The sequence below is a fragment of the Podarcis liolepis genome (assembly GCF_965112155.1).
Source record: "Podarcis liolepis genome assembly, chromosome: 10".
Lineage (NCBI taxonomy): Eukaryota > Metazoa > Chordata > Lepidosauria > Squamata > Lacertidae > Podarcis > Podarcis liolepis.
The window spans coordinates 36,236,169-36,255,265 of record NC_139562.1 but is presented as its reverse complement, the minus strand read 5'-3'; the positions used below and the strand labels follow the sequence as shown (position 1 = coordinate 36,255,265).

The 19,097-nt window shown below is 41.3% G+C and overlaps 1 protein-coding gene and 1 long non-coding RNA gene across 4 annotated transcripts in view; both read right to left on the bottom strand.

Annotated features, from left to right (window-relative positions):
* Positions 1-19,097, bottom strand: part of TMCC3 (transmembrane and coiled-coil domain family 3) — a 93,512-nt gene that overhangs the window by 24,601 nt on the left and 49,814 nt on the right. The gene's annotated exons all lie outside the window — the stretch shown is intronic.
* Positions 2,568-11,821, bottom strand: LOC310687670. Its single transcript, XR_014516530.1, has 3 exons — positions 8,372-11,821; positions 5,726-8,094; positions 2,568-5,352 (listed from the first exon to the last, which is right to left on the bottom strand). It is a non-coding gene; the product is annotated as an uncharacterized lncRNA (long non-coding RNA).

The window sequence follows — 19,097 nt, the reverse complement described above, 5'->3', positions numbered from 1 at the left end:
TTATTATTATTATTATTATTATTATTATTATTACAGAAAATGAATAATTAGGCCTATCTCACCTGCCTTTGTAACATGCTGAACAAAGCAGAGCATATAGCCCTGAAAACCTACAAAATGCAGTGGTCTCTGTCTTAACACAGCTATTACAAACAATCCTTCCTTAATCTCATCTTTGTAACCTAACTAAATCAAGAAGACATTTGCTTGAACTTTTAACCTTAATGTATTCTGAGCTTACTTTTTTATATATAAAAAATGCTGTAGCTAGCCCAGATCTTTGTTAGCTGAAATTGTTCTTGAAAAAAGGTAAGTGCTTTGAACTTCGGAATTTTGCCAGAGTACCATCAAGTGCAGCATGAGTAGTGACTGTGTGGATATACTATCACAGATCAAACAACACAGATGGAACAAACAAAATGCTTTTCAAAAGAGGTAGTTTATAGAAGGGGTAGCTAACAGGCTGACGGACAGATGACTACAGCCTCCATAATCCCTAACTGTTAGCCATGCTGCCTCGGGTTTATGGGAATTGAAGTCTAACGACATCAGGAGGGCACAACATTGACTACCGTGATTTACTATGTCAATGATAAGTTATCATGTACTGAATAAACAAGCAATGAGTGATAAAAGTGATGTACAAATTGCATAGTTTGCCTATGCACATCTGAAAAGATTGCATACACAAATGTAGAAAGGGGAATGCGTAGTGGTTTTGTTGCCCAGTACTTCAAGATCACAAGGATAAAGGTCCCAAGTATAAGCATGCAAGGAATATCAGTATGATATTCTGAAAGAATATCTAAAGGAAAGAAAAAGAAATAATCTCAGAATCAGCATCAAATTAATAATAATAATAATAATAATAAGCATTATAGAACAATAGCTTCCGGAAATCAAAAGTAGAATTACTATAACATAATATTTCCAGATGAGCAAAAACAGAAAAATGATTTGTGGCACCTCAAAAAACAACAAATTATGGTTGCATACACTTTCATGGACTACAGAAAATTTCATCATAATATAGATTGGTGTTGTCATCTCTGAGAGTTTCCTATTGCTGTTATTCAAAGTCTGGTAGAGTGCTTATACTGTCACATGACCAGGTATCACTGCAACACCGAATGATTTACAACCACCCACCAAGAAAATGTAAGTCTTAATTTGTGTGTGTCATTGCAGTGCAATTTCAATGGCATTGTGAAAATATAGAAGCGAGAATGAAACCAGTTGTTTGTTTCCCCTGAAATCTGAGTTGACATTTAAATTGGCTATGAAACTTGCATAACAGAATAGTAAACTGATACACCATAACATGCTTTCTACAAAGGGTGGCTTAACAGTTACCCAGTGCAAATACAGTAGAAATAACTGCTCTGCAATACTAACATTACATGGCAAAACAAAACAAAACATTAGGACCAACTACAACAGCTCCTTTCTTACTAGCAGTTTTGTTCAGGTTTTACACCATTTGCTTATTTAGTTCTGAGAATACAGAAAACATTCATTAAAAAAAAGTTTTTGCATCTCCTTGTACTCCCCTTCTCATTCCATTTTTGTTCACAGGCTAAGAAAATTTATTACATTTTCAGCACAACTGTACTATATTTCTTTATGCACAAACTGAGTGTAGAACCATTGACTCACTAGGGTCTGAAGCATGTGGAGTTGCTTTGCTGACAGTGTGCAATCTCTCCAGCTCCAACAACATCTGACTGGATTCCAGAGAAGGCTAGTGATATTGACATGTCAATTTCTCAAGCCTTTGTCAAACTTGCTGCAGGAAAATGTCTTGTCGATTTCATCAGTGCTGCATATCAGCTGGAGAATAGAACAATGCAGTTAACAGGACCTCTGCCTCAGTCTAGAAAACCCTGGTGAAAGTCTTGTCAGTTTCACCAGGTTCCCCTGGAATCACAGCTACAGGTGTCTGGAAACACCATAAACTGCATATTTCTGTCAACTCAGTAAAATAAACCTATAGTCCATAATGCTACGGCTCTATGAGCTAAAGTCCTCTCCACTGCCCATTGTTAATCTGTTGCTGCTTCTCATCAGATGATGTTTTCAAACAATCCCAGCTAAATTACAAATGAAGGATATTAAGATATTGTGTGCAGAGAAAAGCAGAATGACTCAATATGAGATTAATCGCCCACAATCTTTGCAGTTCTGAAATATATACTCATTAACAAAGAAAGCTCTCTCTTTTTATGACCCCAGATTTTCTATTGAAATAATACCTTGTCCTTTGTGACAACGATCTCTCACAATCTAGTGTCATGAAACCTAGGATGATATAAAACTTTTTTATTTCTCTCTCACAAATAAGTATAAAAGTTAGACACGGAAAAGTCAATGATGGAAATTTCTGTCTTTTGGGGCAGGGGAATCTGTACTTTAAAATAAAATCCAAGCTGTAGTAGTTTTAGTACATTTCAAATAGAAAGCCTACCCCTGCAATATGCTGACTCTCACAACACTGAGAACCTAGCTCCCTTAGTCTAATGAGTTGCGATCCATCATCATCTCTTTTTCTCTCTCCCTCTCTCACTCTCTCTCTCTCTCTCTCACACAAACAAACACAAAGCATGGGGCTTAATTTGGCCAGTAACAATAATGCACATATCTCCCTAATATACAACTTCCTCCAGAGGAACAGTTTGTACTTCCTCACCCTCCAAGGCTAACAATGTTTCTCCAGCCAAACATCTACAGTATTTGCAAAACACAAGGACTTGAAGTAAGACTCATTTGAGGGTTGACAAAATCTCTATTGAAATAATTCTAATTATTTCTCAGTATTAACCCCTGCCATAGTGTGAGGTTGGTGGGATTTTTTTTAAGGTACAAAAAATTATTGAATTTAGGCACACTTTGCCAAACAATCCAAAGATTGATAAGTGACTATGAAATGGGATCATACTGATTAATTATGGCTTTTAGTACTCATACTGTACTGATTTCTGTACTTGCAGTAGAATCATAGCTGGGAATAAGCCTCACGGAATTCATTTGTAATTTCATGGTGAGGATTGGGCAGTTAGGCCTGAACTCCACTAAGACTGCTTAGAATTGCAGCCACAGAATGCTAAAGAAAAGCGACCTTCAAAAATTATCAAATACACTGAAGGAAGAGGAAGCAATAAGGAATTTGCGTTTCTAGATAACATATAGAAATAGTTAGCTGTGGTGTTAGTTTCTAAATAACTGTGCTATCCATTTCTAGATACAAAGATTCTATTTGTAAATTCATTGGGTAAGTGGATCAGCATCAGCTATCTAAATACTGCTTAAAAGGGCAATCAGGTCCCTGTAACAATTAAATTCTGTGTCATTGACTCCTGTTCCTCCCCCTACAAACTTTGGAGGTGCTTTCCTATTCAGAAATCATACCCCCAACCCTCCGCCAAGCAAACGTTTTTCTATACTCTGTCTGGGTCTTTGTCTTACGTTGCGTCCTAACGTCTGAGCTTCTTTGCCTTCTTTTTTTCAAATTTGCCAGTGAAAATGCTTGTGACTGTCTTCTAACATAACTAGCAAACACAAAACCTTCAGGGTGCATTTGTGCCACTATTTAAATGGGTGGGAAATAAATCACTTCAGAAGCTTATAGGGCACGGTCACATTGTTAGTCTTGCAAGCTGCACAGAAAATATTTAAAAGGTTTTGTGGTGAGAGGGATGCAAAGGAAAATACGTTGCTCTCTGAAGCACATATCCTTCAAAAGTAACATATGTACAATTAGTCAGTTAGGTTATTAATAAATATAACCAAGGAGAATAACAACAACCAAGAATTCTTCAGTTACTACCATCACCATTGCAACATCTATGAATCAGCTGTTTCTTAAGTGCATAGGCTCCTTTACAAAAGAATGCTACAAATGGTATTTTTTTAAAAACTAGATTCAAATATTTTAAAATGGTTTATCTTGCACCATTTACCCATATGGCAGTCTAATTTAGCGGATTGCTACACACAAATGCTCTCATAGGACAGGGATTGAAACGATCTTTCCGGGAAAAACCCCCATGGAAATCGTACTTATCTGTCTAATCTTTTAACAAGCAGACCTACTTTTCTAACCCCAACTTTCTCAGTCATTTGTTCTTAGTGAAAGGTCTTTAAAATAAACAAGGTAACTGCAAAGATGTTGACCAGGCAAAGGCTTTGACCTCACCATGTTTTAGGAACATCTTTCACCAAAATTAATTATTATTATTTTTTAAAAAAACAAACCAGGAGGAGCAACATCTTTTCAGCTAAGACAAAGTTCAAATCCAAGGATGATTTGTGGCATCAGAAGTTCCGCATTACCTCCAAATAAAACCAATCTCTTCATTCATGCTATGAGGGAGTGCTGATCATTATGTAGCCACATGCAAGAGGGAGATATTATGAGGCTTGGTGAAATCCCAGGATTTGCAAAAGTACAAAATATCTTTAGAAGACAAAAAAAGCTAACCCTCACCCACCTCCACAAACAGAGTCTAATGATGACTGAACATGCTCAGTGACCATTAAATGCTGTCCAACTGTTGGAGGGGGAGGGGAATGAAATGGAGCAGTCCTCATTGGAGAACCTCTACCCCCTCCCTTTTTTGCAGGCCCCTCTTGCTTTTCAGAATTCAGCTCTTTGTTTCTGAGGTGCAAGTGGCTTCCAGGAAGTGAAAGTGAGGTACTTGTGCAGATCAAAGAAGGTATCGGAAATAAAAACTGTCCCTGTATATATTTCTAAGAAATAATCTCCACCGTACCAGCCAGCGACACATCTGAGGAAAAATACATACATACATACATCTCTATTTATTTATTTTTATGCCGCTTTTCCATAGTTAAAATCATGGTCAAGGTGGCTGACAGCATGAAAAAAAATCACATAATTTCAGAGGTAACAAAAGCAGTCATAAAGAAAAGACATCAAATAGAACACAACTAAATTGATCTGAAAATAAAGAATAGAAGACGGAGGAGGAAATGGTGGTGTCAGAATAATCTGCAGCATCAAAGTTAGTGGTCCAGCAAAACCACAGGCCTAGCTGAAGAAGAGGAAGAAAATAAGACAATGGCCTCCTATAGTAATAATCATATCTGGACAAAGTCTAGAGAACAAATGGTGGCATCTGTGGAAGGCATGTTTGCAGAGAAAGGAGAGAGAACAGGAGGCAGCGTGTCTTCTGGCATACACCAACCTCCTTAATACTTCAGTATCTCCCTTGGGCTTAAAATCCACAAGCATGGTCACCTGTACCATTTCTAAACAAACATAATGGATAATTTCAACACATTAAATACAATAGTTTATTCCAATATTACTACAGTGGTACCTCGGGTTAAGTACTTACCGTATTTTTCGCTCTATAACACGCACCAGACCATAACACGCGCATAGTTTTTAGAGGAGGAAAACAAGAAAAAAAATATTCTAAACGAAATAGTGGAAATATGATTTTTGTGGTTCATGCTGTGGCCACAGACATGTGATCTGACAGTGAGTTTGGAGTTTGGAGTAGTCCAATGCAAAAATCCTGAGGATCCATGTTGATCCATGCTTTGTAACCACGGAGGAGGGAAGGAAGGGGAACCATGGATCCTCTGCTCACGACTGCAGCAGATTCCCCCGCCACCCGCAGGCATTCGCTCCATAACACGCACAGACATTTCCCCTTACTTTCTAGGAGGAAAAAAGTGAGTGTTATGGTGCAAAAAATACGGTAATTCATTCCGGAGGTCCATTCTTAACCTGAAATTGTTCTTAACCTGAAGCACCACTTTAGCTAATGGGGCCTCCCGCTGCTGCCGTGCTGCCAGAGGACGATTTCTGTTCTCATCCTGAAGCAAAGTTCTTAACCCGAGGTAATATTTCTGGGTTAGCGGAGTCTGTAACCTGAAGCATATGTAACCTGTATACAGTACTTGACATTAGTTACAACAAATTTGCCTTTCTAAATGGTATGATATTTTCCCCTATTTTACTATCAAGACAACACAGTGGAGCCAATTCATTTCTGTACGCCTTTAAAATAGAGGAAAGCTACTTTGGAATAGGACGCACTAAAATTCTATCTTATATCAGCAGACCATTGTCCTTCAGAGTTATCATGTTACATATTTTTCAAAAGGAAAATGCTAAGCAAAGGTCATGAAGATAATTCAGGTTTGCAGAAAGAGGCTGGAATGCATGTTAGCATGGTAAACATTTAACATCTGCATATACAGAAACATCTATTGGTATTTAGTTGTTTAATGTTTTAATGGATACACTGCTTTGCTTTGCTATATTGTATTATCTTTCTTTAAGTGACAGCTTATTTTAACAGAAATATACATAAAGTATACAAACTTTTGAGCTAAGATGGTCACAGACAACACATAGTGTTCAAGGGTTTGTCCAAAAAGACTTGAAGGTTTAGATTCTTTTAAAAGTTTAACATTCTCTTCCATAATGAACAAGAACTGCCACAAATTTTGTTATTCCCACTTCTCAGACGTTAGCAAGATGACACACCTACTCATAAGGTAACATATGAGTTGTTGTTTTCTTTAAAAAAACTCACCACAAACATAAAACTGTAACTTTAATTATGTGCATGAAACTATAATTGATACAATGATTCACTTTGTTCAGATACGTCAAGAAGGTTAAGTGACACCTTACCTTAAACTACCTCAAAACACTTGACTACCTTAAACAAATTGAGTCACGGAGTATATATTTATCTGTCTAGCCAGCCTATTAGTCATCAGTCATGAAAAAAACATTTGTCACTATATAAAAGGATTCAGAAACATGCGTCTGAAAACATTTGCAAGCTGTCATTTGGACCCTTGAGAATCAGAAGACACTTTGCCTACCTTTGTATTCTGAAAAGCTACAACTGCCTTAATTTGTTTAGCCACATAGGATTAAGGTTCTTCCTATTTTATTTTTTTAAAGTAACCCTTTCTTGTTTCCTATGTTTCCTATGGGCGAATTGCTTAGAAAGTACCTGCCCATTTTGTCCTATAACTTTCTTTTTAGGAGGACTAGCAAAACTGGGAGGAGCCACTTTATACAGTAGGCTACATTCCAATAAGGAAATGTCTGCAGTTTCTAGACATGCACACATTTCTCCATCTTTCAAGCAGGCAAGCAAGAGTTGTTACTATAGTTTAAGAACACACTTCAGCCCAGTTAAAGCATTCAAGGAGACTGAGAGCAGGTGCGGGGACAGGCATAGCCTGGAGGGAGAGCATAGCCCAAACTGCCAGACAGAGAGACCTGGAGGATTACATTCACTCCCTGCGCATGCAATTCAGCGCTTCTGCACATGCACAAAGCGTGATTTAGTACTTCTGTGCATGTGCGAATGCAGAAACCCGGAAGTAACCCGTTCTGGTACTTCCGGGTTTGGGACAGTGCGCAACCCGAAAACGCGCAACCTGAACGTCTGTAACCTGAGGTATGACTGTATTTGATTTGCAAATATTCCAAAATAGTATATATTTAGAAATACAGCACTGTCCTTGTCTCATAACCTTTGCCTACCTTAAGAGAGGCCTTTGAAGAAGACACTTGTCACAGCAACTTAACTTTCATTTTGTGACTAAGCATGCAAGAAGCTACATGGAATGTAGAAAATAATTCCGCTCCCAGCCTAGAGCTCTTATAATCTACTTCAGGGGCACAAGGCAAGAGGGGTATACACATGGCCACACAGTGAATGAATGCATGGAGGCAGTTTGGGGGACAAGTGAAGTAGCCCTGCCAACCACCACTGGCACACACCAACAAACATCTGTTTGGCATTCATCAGTAACCTGCACGTACAATTATACATGCAGAGAGTGTCATGAGCCCTGCAGCATTGTCAAGCTCAGGCTTGGATTGGCAGACTCTGACACAGGAGGAGGAAGAAGAAACAGAGGAGGGGGTTGAATTGTGGGAACCTGGGTTCAAGAAGGGGGCATTTTTCACGTTAGTAGCTTTGGAAGCAGGACAAAGGATGCTGATTCTCCCCTCCAACCTTTCTGCAAGGCAGAGTGCCTCAGGGGAGGGCTCTGATCAGCTGAGGCAGGAAGCTGAGCACAAAACATCTGTGACTGTGTGGTGTAGTGGACTGTGTGGAGAGCCAGTGTGGTGTAGTGGTTAAGAGCGGTAGACTCGTAATCTGGTGAACCGGGTTTGCGTCTCCGCTCCTCCACATGCAGCTGCTGGGTGACCTTGGGCTAGTCACACTTCTTTGAAGTCGATCAGCCCCACTCACCTCACAGAGTGTTTGTCGTGGGGGAGGAAGGGACAGGAGAATGTTAGCCGCTTTGAGACTCCTTCAGGTAGTGATAAAGCGGGATATCAAATCCAAGCTCTTCTTCTTCTGACTGAACAACAACCTGGACAGGAGGGTCCAGCCTTGTCACCTAGAACCAGGCACTGCCTTTACAGATTGGAGCAGGTGCTTGCAATCTTGATAGGGAAACTCTGTGGGAGATGCTCTTTGCTTCCATCTGGTTATGAACCTCTTTCTGTGAGTCTCCTGCACTGTGAGTCTTAAGCATTATGTCTACTGTTCACAGGGCTGGCCAAAGACATTTTGTTACCTGAGGCAAAATCCCAAAATGGCGCCTCCTCTGTCAGGGAAGAAGGGAATGAGTGAAGATCTACATCAGGAACAAAGGAGGAATGATGATCTACTTTGGGATTTGCTGCCCGTCTGAGGGGGTTGCCTCACCCTGCCTAGGTTGGCCCTAGCTGCCTAGCCTGCATTGTCACTTGCCTGAATAAAGACCTCCTTCCTACTTGCAAGTAACAGCATGTTTGGGGCAAGAGTCAGGTCAGAGAGCTCATATATGCAGGAATGGGTCCTCTTCCAGGATTGCTGGAAGACTGGATAAAAGGGCAAGTATGTGTTAATAGAGAACTAGGCAGCAGTAGCAGTGTACTAAGTAAGGATGTAGGCTGTGAGGATAGTAGGATGGCTCAGAAAACAGAGCACAGTAACTATGAAATAGAGGGTGTTCCAAACAGAGAGAGCAGCATGGCAGAAGGCACAGAGGTGGGAGTAGAACAGCAATATGAAAGGAAGCAGATAAGAACACAAGATGTGCCCTTCTGGATCAGGCCAAGGGCCCATACAGTCCAGCACCCTGTTCTCTGTGTGGCCAGCCAAATTCCTATGGGAAGCTTGCATGCATGAAATGTATCTGAGAAATGGCAAGCTGCTGGCCTTGGTGACAGTAACTGCACCCTATACTCGCTGACTAAGAAAAACAAAAATACAGAAGCAGTCCATCCATACTAAAACACAGACCAATTTGTACACAAAACCTGCTGTACCTCTCTTCTTTCCAAAAGCAGTACTCACTAGATGAGGATTTGTTTTTTGGGAATATGATTTCCAGTAATATGGCCCATGGACTGCAAGAAGATCAAACCTATCCATTCTGAAAGAAATCAGCCCTGAGTGCTCACTGGAAGGACAGATCGTGAAGCTGAGGCTCCAATACTTTGGCCACCTCATGAGAAGAGAAGACTCCCTGGAAAAGACCCTGATGTTGGGAAAGATGGAGGGCACAAGGAGAAGGGGGTGACAGAGGACGAGATGGTTGGATAGGGTTGTCAAAGCTACCAGCATGAGTTTGACCAAACTGCGGGAGGCAGTGGAAGACAGGAGTGCCTGGCGTGCTCTGGTCCATGGTGTCACGAAGAGTCAGACACGACCAAACGACTAAACAACAACAACAATATGGCCAAGTCCTGTAGCTTGTGAAATAATAACAGAAAAAACAGTGTCTCTAAACATGCGCAGAATGCTTTTCCTCACCACAAAGAAAGCACACACAGCCTGTTGCCAGACTATGATGGTTAAGAAGCAGGGCTTTACAGGGCAAATGCTAGGGGTCAAAACCACAGGATTAATTACAGTAGCAGAAATGCTGCCAAACATAGATAGCTGAAGAAAATTGGTATGATTCCCACAATGATTCAAAGAACTCTTTATCAAGTGAAAGTCTGCTTTGGAATGCTGCAGCATGAAAATACATTTCAAGCAGTTTCAACAACCTTGTTAAAGAATTCTTCAAAACCAACTTATATCTTTGTGTTTGGCAAAAGCTGTAACTCACAGGTTGGCTTGAGCCCCAGGACTACTATACCTGGAAATCAAGCACTGCTCTAGATTCAGATAGGATACTGCTACACAGGCTGGTCAAATGATACTCATGTTGAGACTGCCGTTCTTCCTTTCAGACGCTTCCTAGAATAGAACTAGGTTATTTGTATTAGGCATCACAGATTGTGCTCTTGTTCAACAGGGCACAGAGTACACAAGTTCTCAAAGATACCATTTGTTCTTCTGTAATTTTGCAAAATGATTGCATAAGGATTCATGTTTTTTAGCATATACTTTGCAAGTGTAAAAAAAAAAGGAGCCTTGTTTGTTTTCTGCGTAAAATCCAATGTGCCAAGTCACAGAGTTTCAGCATCAGGAAGGAACTGAATCAGTCTGAGGAAGACTACGAAGGACAGACTTTAATGCATAGTTTATTAGTCTTGTCAGCCAGAAAGGTTGTTTCTAACTTTAATTACAAAACTAGAGGCCAAACAAAATGTGTTGCACAATGATAAGTTTAGCTTATATTGTGGCTTTGAAATTATCTTTCCCATATTTATTGAAGAGCAGAAAGCAAGCTGTGCATTCATACTAGTGGTTATGACAACTGGTTGTTAGAGGTTATGGGAAGGTCAGTAGGAGAGCAGATTTTCAGAAAATTAAGCCTTTGACTCTCAACTACATTACAAACATGGGAGCAGTTTAAAAATGCCTTAATTGTTGAAGGCAAAAGCACAAAGTAATTAGAAAAAGTTAAGGGTAATAAATGCATATGAAGCAATTCCACATCAGAAGCAAAAGCCCAACGCAGTAAAAAGAAGAGGAGGGGGGGAAATAATCATTAAATTCAAACTTCTGCAGAGCTAATTAGAGTGTACGGAAATGTTAGGGAAATCTGAAGCAAACAAATTATTCAGGAATATTCTGGATTCTTCTTTCTGTGAGATTGACTAGGTAAGCAACTAATAGTTGTTTAAATCTAGGATATCATACCTTGGTATGAAGTTCCCTTTAAACACTGTGACTAATTCTCAATAAAACACCCAAGAGAAGGGAGCACTGTCCTAAATCACATAGAAATGTATAGGTGAGCTTCAATGGTCCAAATTTGAACTGCAAGAAGAAACAAACAGAGCACGTCTTGGCATGTTTGCTTCAGCCAATGTATGGGTTGGCTTGTCAGTTGCTGTTCTAGCTTACTGCGATCTAAAATAAATACTGAGAATAAGGTTGCATTCCAACTATTTACTCCCCAGGCTATTTAATATCTACATGAATTGAACCACTGCCTGAGTTGTCCAGGGGCCAACGTGATGATAATCCAACTCTATTTCTATTTTTTAACTGAGTCAAACAAATATGTGTCAGGATTATGGAAAGAGTGACAAGATAGGGGTATTGTACAGGTGGGGAGAACTTATCTATGCAAGAGCTGGTTCTCTGAATATGCTGGATAAAGTCACATGTAGCCCGCTGTAGCCCGGGATGTTCTTTAGATCTTGCCTTTGGAGTCCAAGTGGCATCCATGTCTACTTCAAGCACCTCTTATAAGCTGCAAATGATACATCAGCTGCAGTAGTTCTTGAACAGGAATGACCCTCCCACATGAGATATCCATGCTTTGGTCACATAAAGATTACTCTCATGTGTTTTATGTGGGCCTGCCTTTGATAACCACTCATAAACTTCACTTGGACCAAAAATGTAACAGCAAGACTTCTGATTGTGTTATCCCACAATGGACTCATTAACCTAGCCTACAAAATCTACATCAACTTCTGGAGTGTTACCAAGTGCAATTCAAACTGTTGGACTTTGTCTATATAGCCCTAAATAGCTTGGGACTAGTGTACCTGAAGATTTCTTCCTCGTGTACAATCCAGCTCATATGCTTTGGATGACACCCCCCCCCCCAGATGACCTGAGAAATAACTAAAAATGTCTTCACCACTGGGCTGGCATGCCTATGGAACCCTCTTCCCTAAGTGTTTAGGTTCCAAGCAAAGAATTACCCTACCCAGACTAGCCCTACCATTAGACAGAATGAGGCAGCTGCCTCAGGAAACTGATTTTCCGTGTGAAAAGCAAGCTCAGAAAATGGTCCTATTGGTTTAATTGGGCCAACAAACTGTAACTGGCCATCCCACAATGCCAGGGGGACTTCTGACCTAAACTGTAGTATTGAGTAACAAATCAAAGTCTAACTCCAAGAAGTGAAACTGACAGCCTCTGGAGTGCAGAGACATGGTGCCAGCTGGCATTGCATCTGAACATTTTGCACAGAGACAGCAGCAATGACAAGTGAGGAAACTGGAACTCCTTAGTTGTCTGTGTCCCACCAGGGAAATGCCAAGCTGACAGAAGGACAATTACATGTCCTTCAAAGTATTCCAGAAGCACGATCCATGGTTCCTCAACAGAAACGTTAAGAAAAAGGAAGGCATGCACAGGTTTCAATGTATTGCTGTCTTCAATCCCACTCAGTCACGTAACAAACATCTCACTCGCCGAGTCAAACAGCAACTAAAATGCTTTAGAGAGGTAGGGCTGTCCACAAGCTTTAGGCCAGGGACGAGGAACCTGTCACCCTCAAGATGTTATTAGCTTGCAGCTCCCATCAGTTGCAGCCATTATGTCCAGAGATGGTTGGAGCTGTAATCAAACATCATCTGGAAGGTCACATGTTTTACTGGAGAGTCACGTGTTTTATTCAGAAATAAGTCACCCTGTTTTCAATAGGCCTTACTCCCAGGTTTATGCTGATGGCATTGCATATCCTGAGTACATGGTAAGCTGAGTTTGGTTTGATAAGAATATAATTACAATGAATATTTTGGTTTTGCACAAAATTCCCATTTACCTCAATAATAATAATAATAATAATAATTTATACCCCATTCATCTCATCTGGCTGGGCTTCTGTAGCCACTCTGGGTGGCTTCTAGCAGGATATTGAAAACACAATAAAACATCAAACATTAAAAACTTCCCTAAACAGGGACGTTTCAGATGTCTTCTAAAAGTCAAATAGTTGTTTATTTCCTTGAAATCTGATGGGAGGGCATTCCACAGGGCGGGTGCCACCACTGAGAAGGCCCTCTGCCGGGTTCCCTGTAACCTCACTTCTCGCAGTGAGAGAACTGCCAGAAGGCCCTCGACGCTGGAGCTCAGTGTCTGGGTTGAAGAATAGGGGTGGAGAAGCTCCTTCAGGTATACTGGGCCGAGGCCGTTCAAAATATAAAATAAAACCTTCAAAATATAAAATAAAACAGAAGATTTCTCTCCCAGTATCTTTAAATTTTCCACCCACTCTGCTCCTGCTTCCTCTTGTTTGAAACTTATTTGGAATAAAAAACTTTGGAAAATCTGGGAGAAGGAGCAGTAAATCAGACCAGTGAGGCTGATGCATTATTCAGAATTTGACAGCAGATAATCCCATCACTGAGCTTCTGACTGCTTTAAGTAAACCAGTTTTCTGTTCTCTGTATCTGTGAAGAAAAGATTCAAAACAGAAAACCAGGATACTTAAATGATACACTAACCCAAGGTTCTTAGTCCAGATTGCTGTATGCGGTTGAAACAGTCCTTACATGGGGGGGGGGGCACGACGACATAAATGTGCCCAATGGAGTATGTGGCTTAGAATCAATATCATTTTGTCATATTCGTTATAAAGCATAATGAAAAGCAATGGCATTACTGAAACTTCATAGGAGCCCGGAGCTCTGGAGCCCTGAATGATTCAACAAAGTAGCTTTCAGAAGAAAAATGAACCTGGCTGGCTGTTTCAGAGGGAAAACCTCCAGAGTAATATGCTGTAATTTAAAATATGTAAAAACTTCAATGACTCCCAAGTTGCTCACACAACTATTTAAACATGATCCTCTAGGAAGAGCAGTTCCCTATTAACTCATACTCTACTTCTAGAATGTTACCATCAGCTTTGAAAGACATATACTTTACAAACCGCAGCAGATCTCTGCCAGAATATAAACAGAAGCATCTTAGAGCTGTATCTCTGCATTTCAATTTGATAAGAATGTCAGTGTAATTTGGACCCGTTACTCCTTCAGTTCTCTAACAAAGAGTAACAAATAGAAATAATAATAATAATAATAATAATAATAATAATAATAATAATGACGACTAACGAATTTATTATTGCATACAGTGGCGTAGTGGGGGTAGGGTGGGAGGACCATGATCCCTGGCACAAATTAATGAGGGGCTGCAACCAGGCACCCCCACAACAGGCTCCCTCATTGAGGCCAGAGCTGCAGGGAGGCAAACCACACCCAGCTGGGCCTTCAAGGCTGGGGTTGTGCCTCCTCCTCATGCCCGGCGAAGTGACACCCATATGCACCCTGACCCTGGGCCAGCAGAGAGAGAAGGAGGGGGAGAGTGCTGCAGTTGCCCACCGAGAAGGGAGGGAGGAAGAGGAAGGCAGGAAAGCACTGCCGGAGCCAGGTGCATTGCCTAGAGTGCCTTGCTACAAGGACAGGAGGGTGACACAGCGGTGCTCCTGGCTTTGCATTTCTCTGTCTTATTTATGTTTCCAGGTAGGGGCTAGTTTGCAAGGACAGACTCCCTTGATTGGATGCTGGCCAGCGAAGGAAATGACCATGGCCCAGTTCACCAGGGGGGCACATCCCACCCCGGGCGCAGGCAACCCACGCTATGCCCGTGATTGCATAAGCTGTCATGGATCACAGTCCACTGCATCAGATGCATAAAGCAATACTTATATTTATAACAGCAGTTTCCCCCCAAAATACCATCTGCAGAGGGTGGGGGGAGAAAGAGTTTTCAGGGAGGAGACTGTAAACAAGGAGGTCAGAGGGAAAGCTGCTTTTAAAAAGAACATATACTGTACGTTTTCATTGTTTTATAATTGTAACGGTTATATTATATTGTTGTGACCCATTTTGGAGCTTATAGTAAAGATTGGGTAAGAAATCTTAAAAATAAATAAATGGATCAGGATTTTTTTTCAATAAGGAGACAACTCAAAAGAATGGACTGTTGTTGAAGTTATCACCCGAACTTCATCTGGTTTTTATCTGTCTTCAGTTCGATGGACTTTATGAGTTTGAGACACCAAGAATCATCCATCAAAACACATAAAAATATTTTGGATCTCCACCACTTACCACCCTGCTCCCTGCCAGCAATCATACTAAATTTCAATCCATAAAGTGAACAAAAAGTTCACTGTTTCCTGTACTGCCTTGTAGAGAAATAGCACTTGAGTTAAGCACAGATTTGTACAATGATGACAGTGTGCTAACAATCAAACCCACAGCAAATGACCTTATTTATTTTAAAATGTTTAATTATGCAGAAACAATCTGAAGCACACCCTCTGTTTAGCAATGTCCCTTAATGTTTAGTAATGTCCCTTAATGTGACGGGAGGAGCAGAAAGAGAGCCTAACATTCTGTTCAGGAAGATTACTTCCTTTCCTACACAGATAAATAATCCAACTGCTTCAAGCTGTGAAGTTTGTTTCTTTTAAAGCACTAAACATCTCATCCTAGAAGAGGAGAAGCAGACTTCTCATCTCCAGAGCCAAAACCAGCAAGGCCAAATTATAATGTAAATAATCAAGACTCACTTGCTTTGTTTTTTACTAGACTGATATTACTTTACTTACTCATAGCTGACTGGCTAAAATGTGTGCAAAGTAGGCAATTCTTTGAACTACTGTAGTCATTTAGGAAGCAAACTTGGTGCAGAACAGTCATCTAGGTTTATCAACACTGCATACAACACTTACCCAATCTCCCAACTAAGAACAGCTCCCCATGTGACATTTTAATATTAAGATATCATTTTGGGGTAAGAAAAAGCATGTGCAATGCATGCAATCATATGCAAAAAGCCTGGCCATTTTATATGAACATACATTGAGAGGTCATAGTGGATAACCGCTCCCCACCATGTAGTTACTCAGGTGTTCATGGTGAGTTCCAGCACCTCTTTTTCTAGAAAAAATGGCACTGGAAATACTACTGTATTTGTCCAATTGTTCCTATACAGGGGTATGGGATATTTCTGGTCGGGGACATGTTGTGCTCATTCTGGAGTAGTTCATCCACATTTGGTCCCCTCCATGCACTCAGCTCTTACTTCTGGCTCCTAGAAGCCGACAGCACTCACACCCTGGGAAATTGATTTGACTGGCTGGCTAAACCAGGTGAGGGTAGCCAACGGGTCTTAAACCCTTGGTAAGTCAGATGAGTCTCCTGCATGCGAAGACAGGCTCTGGCGTATTGAGCAGACAAGGCCAACAGTGGGTTCAATGGCCAAGAAGATGGTTTCTGTGTGTGCTGTTGAGGGAAATGAGGGGGAGATGGGGCTTGTTGACCTGGGAAGGTAGCCCATCTAAGAGAAGGAAAACACTGGTCCTAAACCTCCACAATGCTCTTTCATGAGAAAGGCTTTGGGAATAAACCCCGAGGAACAATCCATACTCATTGCCTCATGGGATGTCACGGAAAGAAGATATGGTTAAATAGTAAACAAGGGGTTCTCAAGCTTATTTCTCTGGGCCACACTTTCAGAATATAAATTTGCTCACACCACGCCAATTTTTCAATTGCTAAGAAATACATTGGAAAACAAAGAGAAAGAACTCCTGGCAGTGTTTGATTTACTACACAGAACACAACTACTTTAGCCTATGATCACGGGAGATCCAGAAAGTATTAAAAAATGCAGCTATGGAAGAGTATGAATCATTCCCAAAATATAATTACAAACGAGTCTCTTACATATGTATCTTAAGCATGTACACAAACTCAATGAGAGGTCTGAGCTTGCTTTTGCCGGGTAATCTCATTTATATTTGAGACAAGCAAACTCTAATCTCCTCATCAACATAAAGAAGCCTTTCTCTTCTCTGACTTTTTATATTTGTCAGAGTTGAAAACCCCTCTTCACAACAATATGTGAAGAACTGTAAAATCTCCCCACCACACTTAGCATCCTCTCTCCTGTCATACCAGTGTGGCAGTCGACACCCTTTCAGAACCAATGGAGCAAACCCTACACAAATCCAGAGCAGAGTCCTGATGGCGGGTGGAGTCTTGTACGCATCCTTCTGGCAGCTCCTGCAGCCAAGCTGGTGCCAAATATATTGCTTTCCTTTCCTTCGGCCCACATCAGCAAGGCTGAGAGGGGAGCTGTTTCGTCTGGGCAGCTCAGGACCTCCACACGCACTGCCCTGGCTTGTGCCCCGGAGAGTTCACTTTGGTGCTGTTAACACAGCAAAAACAACACGGGAGGCAGCAGGTGTGATTTAAAAGCTCAGCCTGATTGTTGTAAGATAGAAGTGCTATGGGTTGCCTTAATCGGTAGGAGTAATCATCATGTCTCACTGGTCAGCTAACACCCGCCTTAAGCTGGGCAGCTCCTGGTCCATAAAGTACTGACCCAGCACTGGCAGCCTGCTTTAATGGGAGCTTTGAGGTTAGAGTATCATTCAACAAGCCAACCAGGCGCTCTCCTGCATCGATCTGTACAGCCACAGCAGGCGTTGTAACTCTCCAATGGTTTTATTTCACCCCCGAAGGTGCACTTTCCCATTGTCTTCTAAGACAAACAGATGCCAATGAACAGCTCCTATATAGGGCCAAACCAACAGCAAACTTTGTTTCAGTGGTCATATCTGGCAGCTCCTGGCATCAGTTGCAGGTGGGTGCAGTCAGTGGGGTAAAGATGTTGACAACAGTCCTGTTTAAAGGGCCCTGGACCCAACCAATGGAACACAAATGTTACAAAGAGAGGAAAATCACCAGGGGCTAGAGGATGAAGCAGGCAAGGTGGCAATGACAAGGAGGTGGAGCTGTGAAAGTGGCACAGAAACCTTCCCACACACTGTGTATTGAGAACTTGGGAGGAATGACTTAACACCTCTGCCTAGACCGAATTCAGGATAAGAGGCATGGGGCAATCTTAAAGTGCCTGGGGAGAGGGCAGACCTATGCCATACACCAACCCTGCTTTAGACACTCCAATAATAAACACCTGACTTGTTTTTCACTCTTTAGATTTTTGCATGTGGTCTTCTCATTTACTTAACTTTATTCAAGCTCCATCTTCGCAATTTTGGCCTTGTACAAATGTCAACACATTTTACCACTTAAACAGAAAGCAACATAGACTTGGTTTAAAATGAAGGTATTGTGAATATATTTCTTCTAAAACCAAAACCAAAAACCAGATCTTATAATAATTTCAATGTGACACTCCAGTTATGATATAATAATTGTACAGAATGGATCATACTGCTATTCAAAGTTGCTGGTTCCTGCCCCACACCCCAAACAGCACAATTGTTGCTGAGCAGAAGCTGGCTGCAGTAGAATCTTTGGCACCGGCAGAGACTGCCTGCGATGTCAGTGGGATCTCCCAACTTTACTTTGAAACCAGCCCTAGCATGCTCTGCTTTTTATTAGATCATCAACACTGGCCAAAATGGGAGAGTTAACCCTTTCTCCTGTGCCATTTCCCTGATCTATTATTATCTAAGATACTATTAGCCCAGATTTCATCCCGGTGGGACTAATAACTCCACAACAACAATTTATATCACAAAAAACTCTCATGGGTATAACCCCATCCTCAGTGCCACTGCCCTGATCGCATCTGAGCAGGTCCTGGCAGCTTTAAGCTGTGCACACATTACCATTTACTCTGGCTCCTGTGCGCTCCCACCACTGGTGTTTGAAGCTGCGCACACATGACATTAGCTATAATCCCTATCTAGAGTTCCTTGAGAAATACTGCTATTTGATGTTTCCCCCACCCAACAGCTTAAACCAGCTTCCATTCAGTTTGAAAGCATAAGCCACATTCACTCTGCATTTATACGGAGGTGTGTAAATTTGAGACAGCCATTGCACATGCGCAGACATTGCAATGCACAGATGGGAGCATATCTGCACAGATGGCAGCCCCATGAATGGGTTGCTGGGTGAGTTGCAGGAGTGAGAA